Source organism: Eumetopias jubatus, unplaced genomic scaffold (assembly GCF_037043125.1).
Source record: "Eumetopias jubatus isolate StellerSeaLion01/CBP00866 unplaced genomic scaffold, mEumJub1_p1.0 scaffold_17, whole genome shotgun sequence".
NCBI classification, from domain to species: domain Eukaryota; kingdom Metazoa; phylum Chordata; class Mammalia; order Carnivora; family Otariidae; genus Eumetopias; species Eumetopias jubatus.
Genome location: NW_028274823.1, coordinates 66,507,659 through 66,526,295, shown reverse-complemented (window position 1 = coordinate 66,526,295; position 18,637 = coordinate 66,507,659). Strand labels below are relative to the sequence as shown.

Here is an 18,637-nt window from a genome sequence, read left to right as displayed (position 1 = left end):
ACCAGCCATGGCTCTCCATCAAGAAGAGCATCAGTAACCATGGGAACACCAGGGACGAAGGAACAGGCCCCTCCACCAAACGATAAGGCAGGGGGCAGAAGGAGCCCCAGTAGAGGCAGGCAGGAGCTTAGGGCTGAAACTGCCTTAGGAAAAAAAAAGGAATGTGATCATTTATTTTGTTCTAGTGCCTAGAGCCAATTTATGAGTCTTAATACTATTTACATATAAGGGTCTCATAAAATTCCCATCAACTTTTGGACTTTAATATCCGCTTTCAAGGGATTTCTAACTCTTTGGGTGAAGTCAGTGATTGGCTGGCAAAGAAGGGGAGAATGGAGGCACATGTACCCACTCCCTATGGAGAAGGATGTATCATTGACATGAAAGTGAATCTTGAATGAGGAGATTCAAAAGACATCACAAGAGTCAATTTGTTGGACTTGAAGGCAAGACAGCATTGGAAGAATACATGCATTGGACCCCTGCTACATGGTCTCACTGAAATTAACCTTATTCTCCACAGATAGCAGACTCCATGACAGTACCAGAATAAGGACAACGAGCAGCCATATACCCGAAATTGGAAGGATTTCTGCCACACTCACTGCCACCAGGCCCAGTCACGGAAGACCAGCAGACTGCCCATTTCCACAGGGAAAAGAGCTGGGCCGGGCGGTAAGCAGGATGCCCTTCACCACAGATGCCCATGGTCTGGAGTAATGACAGCCGGCTTGAGTTGGGACTGAGGTAGAAGAGCAGGACGTGGAGCCACTGGAAAGCCATGAGGAACCCTGCACGCTGTCCTGGGAAAGGAGCAGCCCCAGTGATTGCCCCTGGCTGAGGATGAGCCAGGTAGACAGCACTGAGCATGGGAAAGACTTATTTTATTTTGTTTTTCTTCCTGCTTACCCAGGTGGTTTCAATTTCGACACTGCAACAGAAGTGATGGATCTTGTTAAGGGGAGAGGGATGGGGGTAGGGGTACCACCTCTAAGACTGACCACTAGTATATCCTCAGCGGTGACATCCCTCACTGCCCTTCTTAAGTCAACCCTCCACAGTTCCCTCGCCTCGTACAATACTGAATAGCGTGGCCTGTCCACTCTGGAACTGGGCGGGTTCACTCCAGAGCCCTACCTTGGTCTCCAACAGAGCCCTGGTTATCCAAGCACCGAATAGACTTCAATCCTTTGCCACCGGGAATCCTTTTCTATATGGGTGAAGTAAACAGAGACCATCCACCATATGGTCTATTAACGACCCTGACATGCAGAAAAGGATAAGCAGTTAGTTAGCCAAAGACATAGAGGAAAGGTCTTCTACTGAAGTAGTTGTGCTATAAGGAACAGCAGAAAAAAAAAAGTTTTTTTTAAAAATATCTGAACCATGTAGTTGATCATGCAAAAGAAAATAATGCAGGTGTGTAAACTAACACTAGAGGAGGCTACCAGCAGGCAAGAAGACACGTAAGGGCCATGTTTAAATGAAATACAAGACAGCCAAATTACAAACCATAGTGGCAACAGGAAATAGCCTTGAAGATGCAGTAGAATGGATTAGCGAGGGACAGGCAAAACACGAGAAGCTCTATGTATAGGAGGAAGGCCATGTGAAAATGATGTCGCGGAAGATAATAAAGAGGCTGACAGTCAATAAGCAATCCCCAGAATACTATAGGGCTTCTGGAAGAACTCAAGGAGTAAAGTGTGATTTAATACAACAAAATTTTCCCAATACAAAAAGGAGGATGGGACGTGGAGAAGAAGGAGAAAAAGAAAAGAAGACTCTACATCTATACATTTTTCAGTAAAACGTTTAAATATCGATGCCAGAAAAAGGGTATAATAACCCTACAAATACCTTAGCAAAACATCTTCTAAAACTAATGGCCAAAGACATTTTTTTCTATAAAGAGATAATAATATGGATGACCACACACTTCACCAATACACTATTTTAAGACAACAGAAAAACACATAGAGAGCCTTCACAGAAAAAGGGCATAATCACAACTTTCTGAATCTGGCCAAATTGTTATTTATATAAAGGGAACATAAAGCTATTTTTAGGTATCAAAGACTCAGGGAGCAAAAACTCAGATTTCTTTAAGGAATGAAACTGCTTAAAGATCCTTGACAAAACACCCAGAGATAATTCAAAATTAAAAACTAAAAAAAAAAAAAAAAAAAAAGAGGGGGGCATCTCAGTTTAAAAGTAGCATGGAAACCAAAACCAAATGAAAATGTAAAACTAGCCTTCATTGTAATTTTGATTTTGGTTCCAAAGTGGTATAGAAAAAATATCTCTAAAAGATAACTTAGACAGTAAAAAAAAAAAGGGCAATTCACAGCAAAAGCGTAACAGTAATAATGAACCTTCACAAACCAAAAGGCATACAATAAAAATGAAGAAAAACTCTAGAAGGAGAAATTAATGAAAATAAGTGACACGTGTGAGATAAAGAATCAGAATCAATATTAGATTAAGAAAACAAAAATGAAAAACAACACATGGAGGGCTTGAATAGCCTAAAAAGTAGCGATAAATGAACAGATATCCCACATTAAAAAAAACAACAACAACTATGATGAGAGAGTGTACTTTCAAGTGTTCTTGGCACATTTACAGAAGTTGACTAACCCACCATAAGGACAAAAATCCCCCAAAGCATAGGTTGTACCAACCAAACCCCCTAAAAACAAAAAAGTAAGTGAAAAAGTTAAAAGGAAAGGTTTTATTGACAGCAACAACAAGAAAAACTTGAACCACTCAGCAATTTAAAAAATACTTCCTGATATATCCATCTAAAGAAACAACTTCATAAACAGAAAATGTTTTAAAAGCAAATATATTAGGGGCGCCTGGGTGGCTCAGTTGGTTAAGCATCTGCCCTGGGCTCAGGTCATGACCCCAGGGTACTGGGATGGAGTCCCTTGTGGGGAATCCCTGCTCAGTGGGGAGTCTGTTTCTCCCTCTGCCTCTCCCCTCTTCTCACTCTCTCTCTGATAAATACATAAATAAATAAATAAATAAATAAATAAAATCTTAAAAAAACCAAATATGTTTATCACATCTTTATTAAGAACAAGAAAAAATGAAAACCACACAAATCTATGACAAGTGAGGGAATAACTAAGGTCTTGCTATCTCATCTTGGGCCAATTACTTAATCTCTCTAAACTTCTATTTCCTTATCTGCAAACTGGGGATAATTGCCTCCCTGGATGGGTTGTTGTAAAGATTAAAAATTAGATAACGCTTGTAAAGTATTTAATCACTATGCCTGTCATCAAGAGAACACCCAACAAGTCTTATCTATTAAGATTGTCATTATTTAAAATCATGTTTATGTTGAGTTTGCGATCATATGGAGAAAGGCTAATGCTACACCATCGGGGCAAGTGCAGGATAGCAATCTAAAAAATAGTGATGGAGACTAGATAAAATAAGCAAATATGTGTAACTCAAACAGAACTGGGCCTCCTCGCTCTCTCACGCTAAGTGCCATCTTAGCATAGTGACACGGCTAAAAGAAACTCCAGTGTTGAGTTTTAGAAAGCCAGGAAACAACATGGGTATTTAAGAACAGAGGGGTGTGGTTAACATGACCTTTCAGGCATCATGCAGCGAAACTCCTAGTAAGTTTCTTTGGGATGTGTCCCTGAGGAGTCCCACCTCTCCTGGAAACTGGTCAGGTCTGTCCTTCTGCCTCTCAGGACTCCAGCTACTTTCACCTCAGATGCCTCTCCATCACCTCTGACAGGGCTGGCCATTGCTCTCTGCTTCTCTCATTTGTATCTCCATCATTATTCCCCTCCGCCATTTAAACGGATCTTCCTTGGACCCACCCTTTTTTCTTTTCAGGGGTAGGGGCGGATTGGGTGGGTAGTAGTATGTAAATACTTAACATTTAATAATTGTGTCTCCATCATTGAAAGGGAAGCTGTTCTTCCCGCAACAGCAATATATGGAAAGTAAACTGGAAAGAAGTACACTCAACAGATAATAGTGACTGTTGTTGGGTAACTCGGCTATAACTTGTCATTTGTCTACTTTCCTTTAGTTTCCAAATTTTCTACGATGAAAATCTATTACCTTTTAAAAAAAATTGAGATAAAAGTCACCTGTCATAAAATTCACCTTTTTAAAATATACAATTCCAGGGTTTTTGCTATGCTCACAAAGCTATACACCCATGTCTTCTATTTAATTCTAGAACATTCTCATCATCCCAGAAAGAAACACTCTGCCCATTAGCAGCTATTCTGTTCTCCCCTCCCCACCTGGAACCGCTAATTCACTTCCTGTCTCTATGGATTTGCCTATTCTGGACATTTTTTATAAATTAAATCATACACCTATGCAGCCTTTTGTGTCTGTCTTCTTCTATTGAGCACAATGCTTTCAATTTCATCCATGTTGCAGCATGTATTTGCACTTCATTACTTTTTATGGATGAATAATGTCCTCTAAGTGTATTCTATAATGGGGGAGCTATTTTCGCTTTTTAAAAAAACTAATGAGTACATAAGTATAACCCTTGATTGTTAATTCTAATAAGAGTACAGACAGAAGCCAATACTAATAAATGATTTTTGAGGATGTATAAATTATTCTTCAGAATCATATATTTATAAAGTTTTGTGAGGCTGTTTAACTTGTTTTTTTCTGACTCAGGCTCTCAACTGAAAAAAAAAACCCATAGGAATCTAAAAGATCATCTAGCTGAATATCAGACAAAGAAATCGAACCATATAGAGAGACAGCTGTGGACACCCAGGACACATATATTTCAAACAGAAGATGAAAAATTCTTGGCTTTTAAATTTTGAGTGTTCAGAGGGAATATTTACAGTAACTGAAATGAGTAATTTTAAGAAATTGTTTGAAAGCATATCATATAAATATTCTGTGACAATCAATTGTAGTTAAGGTATTTTAAGCTTGGATCAATATAGTATAATTCAGTTTTACACTCATTAAAAGAAGAAAGAAGTTCCCAGTTTGTTTGTATGCATGTGGTGTATGTATTTGCATACCTGCAAATCACAAACATCTAAATATTGATGCACATTCAGCACACGAATTTAATGTTACAATCTTTACTTGGAAAGGCAGATTCTACATATTTTTAGTTACAAGGGAGATAGCTTGATTAAAACTCATTGCAGCCAGTTCTTATAAAGCTAAGGGTTCAGTGAAAAATAAAATTCTGTAAATGGATGGCTTACCCAGGACATAAAATTTGGAGCATTTCAAACACACAGAGGGTGTAGTGGGGTGGTGACCAGAAGTGGGGTACTTGGTGATACTGACTTCTTGATCTAGGTACTGGTTACATAGGTATGTTCAGTTTTCACAAATTCATCAAACTGTATACTTGGGATCTGTATACATTTCTCTTTGTTAAACTTAAATATATTTTTTTAAAGTTAAAAAAATTGAAACAATAGAGGACACCATGCATTGATTTTGGAGGACCTATGTATGAACCTCAGCTAAGGGCTGGATCAGGAAGCTCTGTCAAGAATTAATAATTAAAATACTGGTTAAGTCTTCTGACCCTCTTCCCTCTCGTGCTTTCTATCTCTCATTCTCTCTCTCAAATAAATAAATAAAATCTTTAAAAAAAAATACTGGTTAAGTCTTCAGAGAGATGTCAAAGTTCTAAGTGCTCATTGGAGAAAGCTAATATCAAGTCTGTAGACTAGATATGCTTAAAAATCCATCCTCATGAAGAAAAGTCTCTGTAGTGCTCTGTAGTAACTTGTTCATTGAAAGCATTCTCTAAAGATGTCACTGGGTCAGCTTCTGGAGTACCAGATAGACCACATGCCGTGAAGCCTTCACATATGATGACAATGAAGCAATTGCATTTAATCATTTAGGAGACTATAATATCCCCACTAGGATTAGGTTATGCTCTGATTCAGACAAATGAAGAAAACTGTCCCCCCCTCACCAAGGATTTCTTAGTAAAATTGGATCATAAATACAAAAGCGTTGATGGACAAAAAACAGACTCTTTAAAATCTCATATTTTATTAGAGGTTTTGGCTGACATCAATGCATAGATTCCAGCTAATAATTTCAGGACATGTTCCTACACCCTCTAACTCTAGGTAGGGGTTATTACGTGAAAGATTGTACATTTTTTAAAAGCGGAATGAGGCACTGTTTGTGGGAGTAGAAAAATAATACCATAATTCTGGAGTGCACTTGGCACTCAAAAAACTTTAAAATGTCCACAACTTCCATCCAGTTATAAGACTTTATTCCTAGATAAATAATTAGGGTACACAAAAAGATTCCATTAAAGGAAAGTTGTCACACCACTATTTGTGGAAACAAAATATTGGAAACAATTTTAGAAATCCAGCCATGCGGGGGTGGAGGGGGGGTTGGTTAAAAAAACTCCCAACAATAAATATCTCCCACATAATAGGGGAGTATACTGCCAACAAAATGTGTTAGAGGAGTACATTTTTTTGTCATATACGTTCATGATAAACATTTAAATGAAAAAAGATGACAGAAGAATTTACAGAATAACACCATTCCTTAAAAATTATGTACCTAAATACACACAGCAACATTTGGGACAAACATTCAAATATTAATGCCAATTGGGATTATAAGCTGATTTAATTTTTTTTTTCCTATCTATATATTCTATCTTTTCTATAGTAACAAAGAAATTTTATAACAAAAAATTTACAGAAAAGTGAGGATCGGGAGGTAGGACAATCAGGGACTAGAATATTTATGTGTGTGAGCATACATTCTTCCTTCCTTATGTGGCGTTCATGTGTACTCTTTGCCTCCTCTCTGCATACCTTGGGAGCTTTAGGTGAAGTGCCTTTCAGGGCCTGCTGCTCCAGGAACCTTTCTTTTAATGCTGAGCAGCCGGCCCACTCATCAACAATATCATCCTGGAGCTCCCAGTCATTCAGCTCTCTTGACTTAAATCAAAGAAACTAACATCTCAATAGATCCCCCTCCCCCACACACAGCCACTCATCCTAGAACAATGTAGCAAGAATACACCCGCTGAACACCAGGTATAGGAAGAAGCCAAAGGGAAAACCTCCTTCTCTAATCTTTCCAGATGGAGTCATCAGACTTTGAGAGATTTCAGTTCTTTCAGAGGAGAGTTGCTAGTCTATTTCAAATAAATGAATTTTTAAAAATATTAGAATCTGAAATATCTCAGGGTTCACTGTTGATTTTTGTTTGATATACACAAAGGGAAACAATTCCCCTTCATTGAAGCCTCTTTCCAGGAGCCTTAATGATCAGCTGCCAAATTTAGCCTTGGCCGCATCTCCACTTTATCTATTATTCCTCCATGCTATTGATGTGAGGCCAAATCTCATCCCTATTTAGAGTGCACAAGAGCCGGTGTCTTGATGAAAGGGGCAGTTGGTGAACATAAATTGAAAAGAGCCCGGAGAACATACTGTAATGAATGGGAACACACAGCTTCATGGCTTATGGTACTAAAATTACATTCACACAAAAGAATCAATAGCCTTGGTCATATTATACGAGAAATAAGGGAGGAGGGGGGAGTTGTAGAGAAGGCAGTCAAGAGATCAGCTGCTTATTAGGATCACTGGGGGAATCTGTTTAGTTTTACTTTAAGTACTGCTGCCTGTACAAGAATATTCTTTTTTCCCTAAGATTTATTTATTATTTTTTAGTAATCTCTACACCCAATGTGGGGCTCGAACCCATGACCCCGAGATCAAGAGTTGCAAACTCTTCCAACTGAGCCAGCCAGGCGCCTAAAGAATATTCTTGACAGTACTATTCATAATAGCAAACAGCTGGAAACAACCCACCATCAGTAGAATGGATAAATAAATAATAAACTGAGCTCCAGTCATAATGGGATACCACACGGCACTATAGTAAAATGGATGAACTCCTGCTACATACATTATGAATAAGCCTCCCAAACACAATATTGAGGGGAAGAAACCAGACATTAAAGAGATTTTGTTTATGTAAACGTTCAAAAGCAGGCACAGTGAGTCCATGGTATTGGAAGCCAAGGTAGTGGTTACCTTGGCTGGGTAGTGACTGGATAAGGATTTAAAAAGAGCTTCTGGGTGCTGGCGATCTTCTGTTTCTCCATGTTGGTACTGGTTATGTGGTAGGAAAATTCTTTTAAGTTATATTCTTCTGATTTTTGCATTTTTCTTTAAATAAGATGCATGTCGATAAAAATGTTTTAAATTCAGATTCCTAGGCCCTAACAAAAATCTACTGACTGTAGGTTATGGGTTTCCTGGGGTATTCCAATGGAAAGCAAAGGCTGAGAATCACTTGACGGGATGATCTACATCCAGTGGTGTGCTGGAGCCAGCCCCCACCTGCGCATGGGAACTGGTTGTTAAATTTTCAGGATTTTTACAAACCTGTTAAAGCATAATGTACAGAGTTGTCAAGTCACTATGTTGTAAATCTGAAATTAATGTAACATTGGGTGTCACTCTACTTCAAGAAACAAATAAACATAAATAAACTAGGGTCAGTATTAAAAATTAAATTATACCAAGTTTTGATTAAAGAAATCATACTAAAAACAAAGGTACTAAATTCTCAAAACTCATCATTTTCTAATTATTTTATTATATTTTACTATTACTACATTTTGGGGTTATTTATGCCAATTTTATCTGTATGGTGGAAATACTAGATCGCAGCGGACTACTGGGCCATCTCTCCCAACTCCACACTCAGTCACAACAGTAGCTTGAAATTGGCCGTGGTGGGAGTCTTTATACCACAGAAATTGGCAACCACTACAATTCAGGGCTTGCTTTGTTGTTTTGTTGCTTGTCTTAAGAAAATGATTAAAAAATCCTAACAATGCAGATTAAACTTAAAAGTGTGTTACATGTGGAGCTGTTACATTGTGAATAATACATTTAAGGAAATATCTTTACACTATTTAAAAGCTATTATCCGGTTCAGCAGAGAAGTTACTCGTATCTTTGATAAATGAGTACAGTTCTGACATGTCTTTGTTGTTGCACTTTTATCTTGCTCATTAACATAATGGAAAATATCAGCCAACATTTATATGGGAATTACACCCCTTCATCAATTGTACCACAGGTAGGTTGTGGATAAAAAGGTTCAGCAAAAAACAACCAGCATTCCATAAAACCCAACTAGCTTTATGGAATTTACAATAAAGAGCATTGTCTATTTTTTTATTATTTGCAAAGTGTATGCTACATACATTCTTTACGTCAGTAAAATTTATAATCAACATATGTATGCACATAAATGCATTCTTTTTTTTCTCAGAGAGCTGGTTGATTTACTAGCACACTGCTGTGTATGTACATCCCTTCCATGTTTAGGATTCCACGGCTGTCTATTATGATTTAAGAAACAAGCAAACAAAATAAGGTGGGAATCTTACAGCCTGGAAGGCGTGAGTTTCAGCATAAGCTACAGTAGCACCTCGACTTCAGACCTTCACTACTCAAAACTGGCTCCTTAGACCAGGCGTTTTGGCATCAATGGGGAGCTTGGGCGAAAGGCATCATCTCAGGTCCCACCCCAGAACTCCTGAATCAGAATCCGCACTGTACCAAGATGCCCAGGGGATCTGTATGTACATTAAAGTCTGAGAAGCACTGCTTTACAAACAGACTCCTTGGTATGTACTAAAAAAATTTTTTTTTAAGATTTTATTTATTTAAGAGAGAGAGAGGAGAGAGGGAACACAAGCAGGGGGAGTGGGAGAGGGAGAAGCAGGCTTCCGTGGAGCAGGAAGCCTGATGAGGGGCTTGATCCCAAAACCCTGGGATCATGACCTGAGCCGAAGGCAGACGCTTAATGACTGAGCCACCCAGGCGCCCCTGAACTAAAATTTATATAACCAATTTGAGACTAGTCATCTCAATCTAGCAATTGGTAATCTGGAAGCGGCTAGCAACCGGTTCAGCCACTCCCTAAAGCTGAAGAAAAGGACACACATCTTGCAATTTACCTTTGTCAAACACTGAAAGGGAGACTGTGCCACTAGGAAAATAAAGGCGATCCTGGGCCCCTCGGATTATTAATTTAAAAGGGGGGAGAAAGTACAATAAGAAAAAAATCACCACAGTGGCTTTCCTCCATGTACGTGACAAATAGGATGTGCTGCCAAAGACTTGGTTCCAAAAATCCGAAGCGGGACAGCAAGTGCCACGTGACACAGTGTGGCAGCTGGGGAGAGGAGTGTGATGAAACACTTCCCGGAGATGTAATTTAGGCCAGGGTAGTTATCAAGCACTGAGGGTGGAAGGGGAAATTGCTGTGCTTATGTTTTTCCTATCGATAGATTAGTCAGCGACACAGGAGGAAAAGACAGGGCCAGAGCACAGACAGCAGCTCTTCATGCTTGAGTTAACTGGAATGATGGTAGGCAAGTCTCACGTATTTTGAAATTGAAAGCATGAATGTTCTACCGGCAGTAATATTCTCTGGAAGCATTTCTTAGTTACTTGGCTGAAAATATAGTAGTTGCTCTGGGATGCAAGGGTCTATGTGGAAAACATGTCTGATGCCTCAACAGTGTCTGCAAGGAAATGGGAGCCACAAATCTCCAAGAGGGGCTTGGTATTACTTCGCAGCAGATACTGAAGCAATAAAATAATTTAAGAACGAAGAACACCATGGCAAGCCTACAGTGCAAGGAAAACCGATGTAATCGTGACTGGGCCACCGGGACCTCCGGAGACCACTGGGCACGTTTTCACCCAAGAAAAAAGGTTACTGTAACAACCCCTTGCAATGTCAGAATTCAAACAACTCTATTCATTTAGGGGAAAAATGGTAACATTTTCCCTTAAAATACTCTAGGAAGGCAAAGAAGAGAAGAGAACTATCTCTTACTGAGCACCAACTATGTGCTTTACGTGTGTGATTTCATAACATCTGCAGAATTCTCTGAGACGATGATACTGTCCCCACTCTATAGATGAGAAAAATGAGGTCCAAAGAAATACTTACATGTCACATAGTTAGCAAAAAGCCAGAGGTGCATAGACAGAATTGAAAAGCTCCGTACTTGATTGAACCAAATGGTTCCACAAAGACAAGGCAGAAGAACTGGGAGTGGGGCTGCTATGCTTTGAGTCAGCGGGAGGACTGCTCTGCATTGGCGTCAAGGCAGAGAAGCGAGGTTTCTCTTAGTGCCCACTGTATCTTTACACAGCTGGAGTCCTCTTAGCGCTCATTCCCAGATCTATCTTAGGTTTCCAATGAATTTCATACTTGATAGTTGTCATTTTGGCTTCATGGGAGGGTTTGGAAGACTTGGCACTTTTCAGGCAGTGTTATGTCCTAGAAGCGAGTCCTGGGCTGGGACTTGGGAACCAGGGTTCACGTCCCGCTGCATCTGTTACTAACCATGAGAGTAGGTAAGCTAGATCATTTCTCTGGGTGGCAGGTTTTTTTCACTTACATGAGGTTGTCTTAAGTATCTCTGAGGACTTTTCTGGATGCATGAGTCCACCCTCCATGACTCAACTGTTTAAGATTTGACTTCAGTCAGAATATATTATAAATGACCTGGAGAGTTAACAAATTTGTCCAGACAGGCCTGCTATGTGGTTCAAGTTAGATCAAAAACAAAACTAACAAAACAAAAAACCCCGTAAGAATAATTATTTAACTCCTGTGTCTACCATCTGCAAAAATAACCTGGGATGAAATGGTTTAAAGTGTTTCTCTCCCCTGCCCTCCAGGAGTTGATTTAAAGCAAACACATGTTCAGGTTCTTAGGCAGACCTGGGTGCAAATCTAAGCTCTACCTTCTGTTAGCTCTTTGAACTTAACATATCTGAGTTCCATTTTTTTGCTTCTGTAAAATTGGAATTTGGTAATTTTAGATGAAATGCAGTAAAATGTCTGGCATCTAACAGGTGCATAATAATCACTGGTTATTATTATTCTAGTGCTCATTAGGGGTTTGGACTATGGTTGAGTAACAATTCAAAGGAACTTTCCTCACAGAGGGATGGAGCCTGAGATGGTAACCTCATTAGTATGGGGAACTTGGCATTAACCTGTGTCTATGCAATAAATAAACACAGGTGCAGAGTGGAGAAATGGAATTGCTTCTTCTGTACCTACTGGCATCCCCTTCTTTCTTTGTAAAACTTCCGAATTCATCCCTTAGTGGAGAGAACCTTGCCAGAGACAATGCTAATGTACTAGATGGGACAGCTGGAGGGAGTATTTGGAGACAGAAGTGTCTTGGGCCATCTGGAAAGAGTGACTGTCATACCCACAGTTCATGTCAGTTTCTTTTATTTGCCTATTTCCCAGTTTCTGCCCTATGTGCACAAGGAACACAGGATTTCAGGAAGAGGAGGTGGTGACTTTTGAAAAAAAATAATTTGGAGGCTGATATATAACTAACCCGTCCATACACATCCCATCCATTTGAGTGACTGCCTCTTGGTCTTCCCAGCAAAGCTTCCCTCCCCACTCCCCGACTCTCCCACCTCCTGCCCCTTTCTACACAACATAAGCCACTTTTCGTGACTTAAGTTTCATTCCTTCTCCAAGTTTTGTTTTGGTGTTGTGAGGCTGGTGGGAAGCCTGAGTGCAGAAAAGAAGATGAACGCAAAAACCAAATTCAGATCACCTGTACTCTTTGAACCCTATTACATGAAGCAAGAGTGAGGCCTTCAAACAATGAGACTGAAGTGCCTGTTTTCTAAAAGAAGACCAATCGAAAAGTTTTTTTTAAATTCCTCTGTTTTCTACAGGCAAATTTCCCAAGTGAAGAACAATAAAATTTCAAGTGTTTCCATCCATGTTTCAAGATAGGTCAAGCATATGAACCAAAGGCTTCTGAAGTTCAATAAAGCAAATGAATGATTGCTATTTAAATTATTATTAGGGATAACATGCTAATTATAAGGTCTTGCTAACATCTGACTCAGAATATAATTTTACTCTTTATTTATTTTTAGGTTTTTTTATTTTCTAAATTCTGTGCCCAACACAGGGCTCGAACTCAGGCCCCCAAGGTCAAGAGTCACATGCTCTACTGACTGGGCCAGCCAGGTGCCCCTAATTTTACTTTTTAAATAACTACAGGTTTACAGTTGCTATACTGGTATTTTTATGACACAGCACTGCCACACTTAACTAAGTATCAGTTGATGGTGAGGTCTTAACTTGCAATGGGATCTTCTCAGTGTTCTTATGATCTATTCTGTAATGATACACTGTAGAACAACTTGTACAGGACAACGCTATTATAGGACAGCTTATAACAACCCCTTAAATACTTAAAAGTATCTCTTAGCTAATTAAGCTTTTAGGGCTATTAGCTTGAGTTGGGATATCAGTACATTTTTTAAAAGATGACATATTAAGGTTTTCTTTACTAATTTGTTCCCCATTTCATTATTTGTTTACTCCTTTATATAATACTGCCTAAGAAGGACTGACAACTGTTAGAAATTATTCTACAAAAAGCAGGCAAGTTGGGAAGAGAAGGCTGTCAATCCTGGTAAAAACTGAAAATGTCCTGCTTAATCTTTACTGGCCATTTTCAGAATTTTGGTTGGGATTTATCTATTATGCATCCAAATTTATCTGTATGTCACATTTTAGACAACTTAAGGTTCCAAAAGGAATTGAGTACTTTAAAGTATCATGCTAAATAGTAATGCTTTCTCAAAGATGCTGTGCAGATTCAAACAGCTCACAATTTTGTTACAATGCTTTTGAAGCAATAACACCTTTGAGTTTGAGATACTGTAATTTAGCAGTTCTGGATGACGGCATAATCTCTCCCTGTTGGGTTGAAATTCTACCTTCTGTCTTCTCGTAAACTCTCACTCATTTATCATCTATCCAGACAAAATATGTGCTTGAAATTTCTTCCACGCATACATGGAATTGCAAAGTAATTCCACAGAGTGGAAAATGCTGAACTCGTAAATGTACCACTGACCTCCCAATTCAGCGTTTTGACACGTATGATCTTGATTTATCCTCTAATTTTTCATACATGAATGTTTAATATCTTGCCTTTTAAATCTGTTTGTAAGATCCTTAAGATCAGAGATCTCCTGATAAAAACTTTTTTAATCTGAGTGCTATGCCAGAAAGTACACATGAATACTTACTATTACACCATTTTATTTAAGAGAAGGGTGTTTATCTTTTGCAACAGTTGGGCTGTTTCATGTTATTATATGAACTGTAATTACCAAGTTATCTTAGGCAACTCACTTAACCTTTCTTGGCCCCAATTTCCCTACTAGAGAAGAATTTTTCAACTAGAAAGTCTAGGTTTTAGTGTAAGACAGAATTTTTAAAAATCCTAGTTCTTCCATTTCCTAGAAGTAGGAATGGAATATATTATCTAACTTCTCTGAACTTCCAATTGTTCACCTGTCTTTTGGGGATCAAGAGAATAGTTTCACCTCAGAGGGTTTTTTTTTTTTTTAAGATGCAGAATGAGAACATAAATGTAAAGAATGCAACACATTATCCAAACTTTGGTTTATGCTAAAAAAATATGAGCTATTATTATATCAAGTTTCTTCCAGCTCTAGAGTGCTAAGACTAGAAGTAAAACCTTAATTATCAAGCACCCAGATCCCCAGCATCCTCAGTGATTCTGACGTCCCTTTGACCCCCACCCCTCCACAAAAGTCGTAAAGTACAAACCGATTCAAGGTTCATTTTAGTACCATTTACTCGCAGAGTAAAGAGAATAATTTTATTAATCACTGAACTTGTGATCTTCATAACTGAGTCTATGAAAAAATGGTAAAGACAAATTGTTTTAAGACAAATGACTCAGAAACTTGTTCTGAAATCCATGCTCAGAATTAGACACAACATGTCATCAATCTACGGTCATGGGTTTGCACTGAGACACTGACCTGGCTTTCTGGAAGTGAAGAACAGAACACCCTGCTCACAGCTGGACTTACCTACATAAAAGAGAGAAACACTTGTAAGTCCTACTGCTGACCAGGAACACATGGGGAGCCACCACAATTTTCAACACACAGTTTTCTCCCCTCCACCCCCACAGGGCAGAATCTGCTTTACTCTTGCTAAGTGCCAGTACTGAAGTGGCATTTCTTTGGGTCAAATATACTGAAATAGTTAGGTTAACATTTTGTAGCATTTGTGAAAATATATTTCTGAGCATTTGGGGATGATACAAAAAAAGCACTTGGCCCAAACCCACGGACAGGAACAAGGAAAACCTTCCAGGCATTTTACCATACAGAAGTCATAGAAGTGGACACATTATTCCTCCAAAATAATATTTTGGGGCAATATCATCATAAGTAAAAGATGAAATGATTCTACTTTTTCCTATTAAATTATATTTGTATAGTTTATAAGTTGTGATGCTGGGCCAATGGCATCAAATTACCTGTGTTTCTATTTTGACCTCTGTGATCGCACACAGCCCTAAGTACTTAAATTTACACTACCTTCAAAATTTGGGAAAATAACAACCAATGGGTAAGTTTAGAAGAAGGCTGCCCACGATTTTATTGCTTCCCAATGATTTTTCAAAATCTTCCACACTGAGAGGAACTGGTTAAACCCCTTTCCCACTAGTATGTCTAAATATGATCCAGGAATCTGAGAGGCAACCTAATATAATAATTTACTGCTTACCCCACCTGCAGAGCAGTAGGCAGACATTATTTATACTGAAAAGAACTTGTGTTTATTTTCTAGCAACCAGTGACTCCTAGGCATCTACAAAGTTACTGGAAAGGAAATGTAATTCCAAATTTCTAAAGTGTTTGTAAACAAACTTATCAATGTATGTTTAGAAAAGCCTAGAGCTTGCCCGAGGTTACACAAACACAGCCTATTAGCTATTTATATCTGCTGATAGTGAGAGGACTTTATACAAAGATGAAAACTACTGATAACAATATTTTCTTCAGTTTAGAGAGGATACACAGGACAGTGTAGAATATGCAGCCCAGCCCTGGTTGAGGAGGGAGGAGCCCCAAACTAGAGAAACCTCAAGTTGAGCCTCTGGCTGGGGTCCAGAAGAACTGCATGAACAGCACAGGTTGGGGGGGGGAGTTAAGTTAAGGCGACTCTTCAGGTCTTAACTTCCTGGAGTTTCCTAGGTCTGGGTGCCTTTGTATATGTATCAACCTTCATGCATTCCCCCCCTCCCCAGCAAATGTGTACAGTCAGCTCGAAAGGCACAGCTTGTGTGCTGACGAGCAAAGCCAAGTCAAAACCCTGAGCTTGGCGCTCCCTTCTTTCTGGCTTGTCCAAGTCTAAATATTGACATTGCTCCTCAGTTGAGATGTTTGATACTGCTGAGGATAGAGAAGGCGCAGCTAAAAGTAGGATCTAATGATATATTTTTACATAGTTGTGCCTTCCTTCCACTTCTTCTTCTTCTTCTTTTTTTTTTTTTTGGAGAGGGGATTGGATTCCCTTGTCTGCAACATCTCCCCTCTCCACCCCTCACCCCATTGTTCTCCCCGAAAGCTGAGCACACAGAGACAAGGTAAGGTGCTTTGCAAGCCCCTCATGGCAGCTCCCACTGTTGTCACAGCAACTCACAACAGACTCCATAGACACGGGGTTGGGGGTGGGGAGCGCCAAACTGGGCTGACCAGTCAACTCTCAAGGGGGTGCAAGCGCTAAACGGACGAGCGATCCACCTTTTCGGGTCCTCCGACTCCCCACGACTGTTCTTCGAAGGAAAAGAGCCCTCCTGTCGACGCGGCACCACCCCCTCCCTGGCGAAGCCAGCCTGCTAAGGGTGCCTGTTGTACATTTTCTCAGCTCCAAGAAGGGGCGCGGCTGTCCGGGCGCTCCTGGAAATCTCTTCTGCTTGCCTCTGATGTGAGGGTTCCCGGCCTCGCCGAGAAGCGAGGGCGGCTCCCACAGCAGCTCGGTCCCACAACTCTCTGTCGGGACGCTGCTGGCCGCGTGGCGCGGCGCCCCCCCCGCCACCCGCTGGGGGCCCGGGCGGTGGGGGCTCCGCGGCGGCTGCTCGAAGAATAAGTTTCATACCATAGCGCACTCACGACACAGAACCTACCCTGAAGCCGAGCGAGACGCGAGCTCTCTCCGCCTTCAAGGGTTGGGGGGAGCGGGGGGGTCCCCGCCACTCAGCAGCAGCCACGACTGCGCGCGGTCGCGGGTGTGCGGGACCCCTGTTCGCCGCGTGCCGCCCGCCGCCCAACTTTGCACAAAGGCAGCATGGCACTGCTTCGCCTTTCGGGCTCGCCCAGCGCCGCGGCCGCTCGTCCCCGTCCGGGGGAGAGGGGCTCGCCCTTTCCCACCCCAGCCCTCCCCTTCTCCTCTTGCCCCCACCCCGCTCCCAGGCGGGCCAGCCGGGCGGAACCGAGCGCCCGGCCCCGAGCTCCGCCGCCGTGGCGGCCGCCGCTCGCACTGTGACGTTAGCAGCCTTCGCGGCTATTTATATCCACACGATTGGATTTCATTCATGAAACCGGGGCCTGGTGTGTCTGTGCGCTAGGGCGCGGGTGGCAAAGGTGCCTCAGCTTTGCGCAGACCCGGGGGGTGGGGAGGGCCGGGGCTGGGAGGCGGACTGCCCCGGACGAACATGCACGGAGCACGGGCGCCCCCGACCCTTCTCCCAGGCGGCCGGGACGGTCGGGTCAGGGCGATCCGGGGCCCCCGTCCCTACCCGCGGCGTCCCACCCACACCCGTACAACTGCTGGCCCTTTGTCCCAGGCTCTGGAAAAGTAAGTTGGGCCACTAACCGGCTGGGCAGCATGGCTTGCTTCCCCCTAGGAGCTGACCGGCCGCGGACTCCGAGGGAGGACATTGGCTTTTGTTTCAAAAGCGAGCCCAGCTGCTGACTAAGGACTGCGTTAGCCCAGCCTCCTCCTGTCCTGGGAGGCTGCACGTGCTGGCGGGCTCCCCCCCCCCCCCCCGGGTTACCTTCCTCTGTGACTTGGGGTCCCTGCAGGGGGCGTAAGCACGACCTGGCTGTCCCCCCACCCGAGGAAGGAGGGGATTTACTACCTCCTGCAAATGGCTGAGTGAGGAAGTGAAATTGGCTTCGGGTGCTCCTGGGTTGTCGGAATTCTTGAAAGCCCAGGACAGTCCAATCCTCCTGGTGAACTTTTCTCTAAGCTCTTCTAGGCTGACTGTGACCTCTGAGGACAAGACCAGGGGCTGTCTGTATGCATTCATAGAACAAATACTTATTGTGTGCCCACGGTATGGTAGGTACCCTGTCCAGCTCTAAGAAAGTGACAATGCACACAACCAGCCTTGTCCCAGCCCTCAGGGAGCTTTCAGTCAGCTTGCTAAAATTAGTGTGCCTTACACCTCCTCACTCCCGGCCTATAAAAAGAGGCAACTGGGGAATAAAGGTATTGATGTGTTCAGCTACCTTATGGAATTCATTCATTTAATAAACCTGTGTGGAGGCTGCTGTGTACCAAGGGGATACAAAGAGGGCAACAATGTGTCCTTAGTCCCCAAGGAGTTCTCAGGTGCTGTGTTCCTGAGATGTTGAAGGGCGGGGGGGGGGGGGGGGGGGGGGGGGCTTGGGGGGGGGAAGGGGAGCCTTTTAAGGGCAACCTGATTCGTTTAAGCCATCCCCATTGAACTGTCTTTGGA

General features: G+C 41.7%; 1 protein-coding gene across 2 annotated transcripts in view; it reads right to left on the bottom strand.

Moving 5' to 3' along the window:
• The window catches only part of RHOBTB1 (Rho related BTB domain containing 1), a 63,127-nt gene extending 45,827 nt beyond the window's left edge, over nucleotides 1–17,300 (bottom strand). The window contains exons 1-2 of one of the 2 annotated variants that reach the window (XM_028124002.1): nucleotides 17,081–17,300; nucleotides 14,922–14,972 (exon numbers count right to left, since the gene is read on the bottom strand). The gene's annotated coding sequence lies outside the window, so the exon portion shown is untranslated. The remainder of the gene's footprint in view (nucleotides 1–14,921; nucleotides 14,973–17,080) is intronic. The other variant, XM_028124003.1, reaches the window with a different exon arrangement.
• Nucleotides 17,301–18,637: the final 1,337 nt, after the last annotated feature.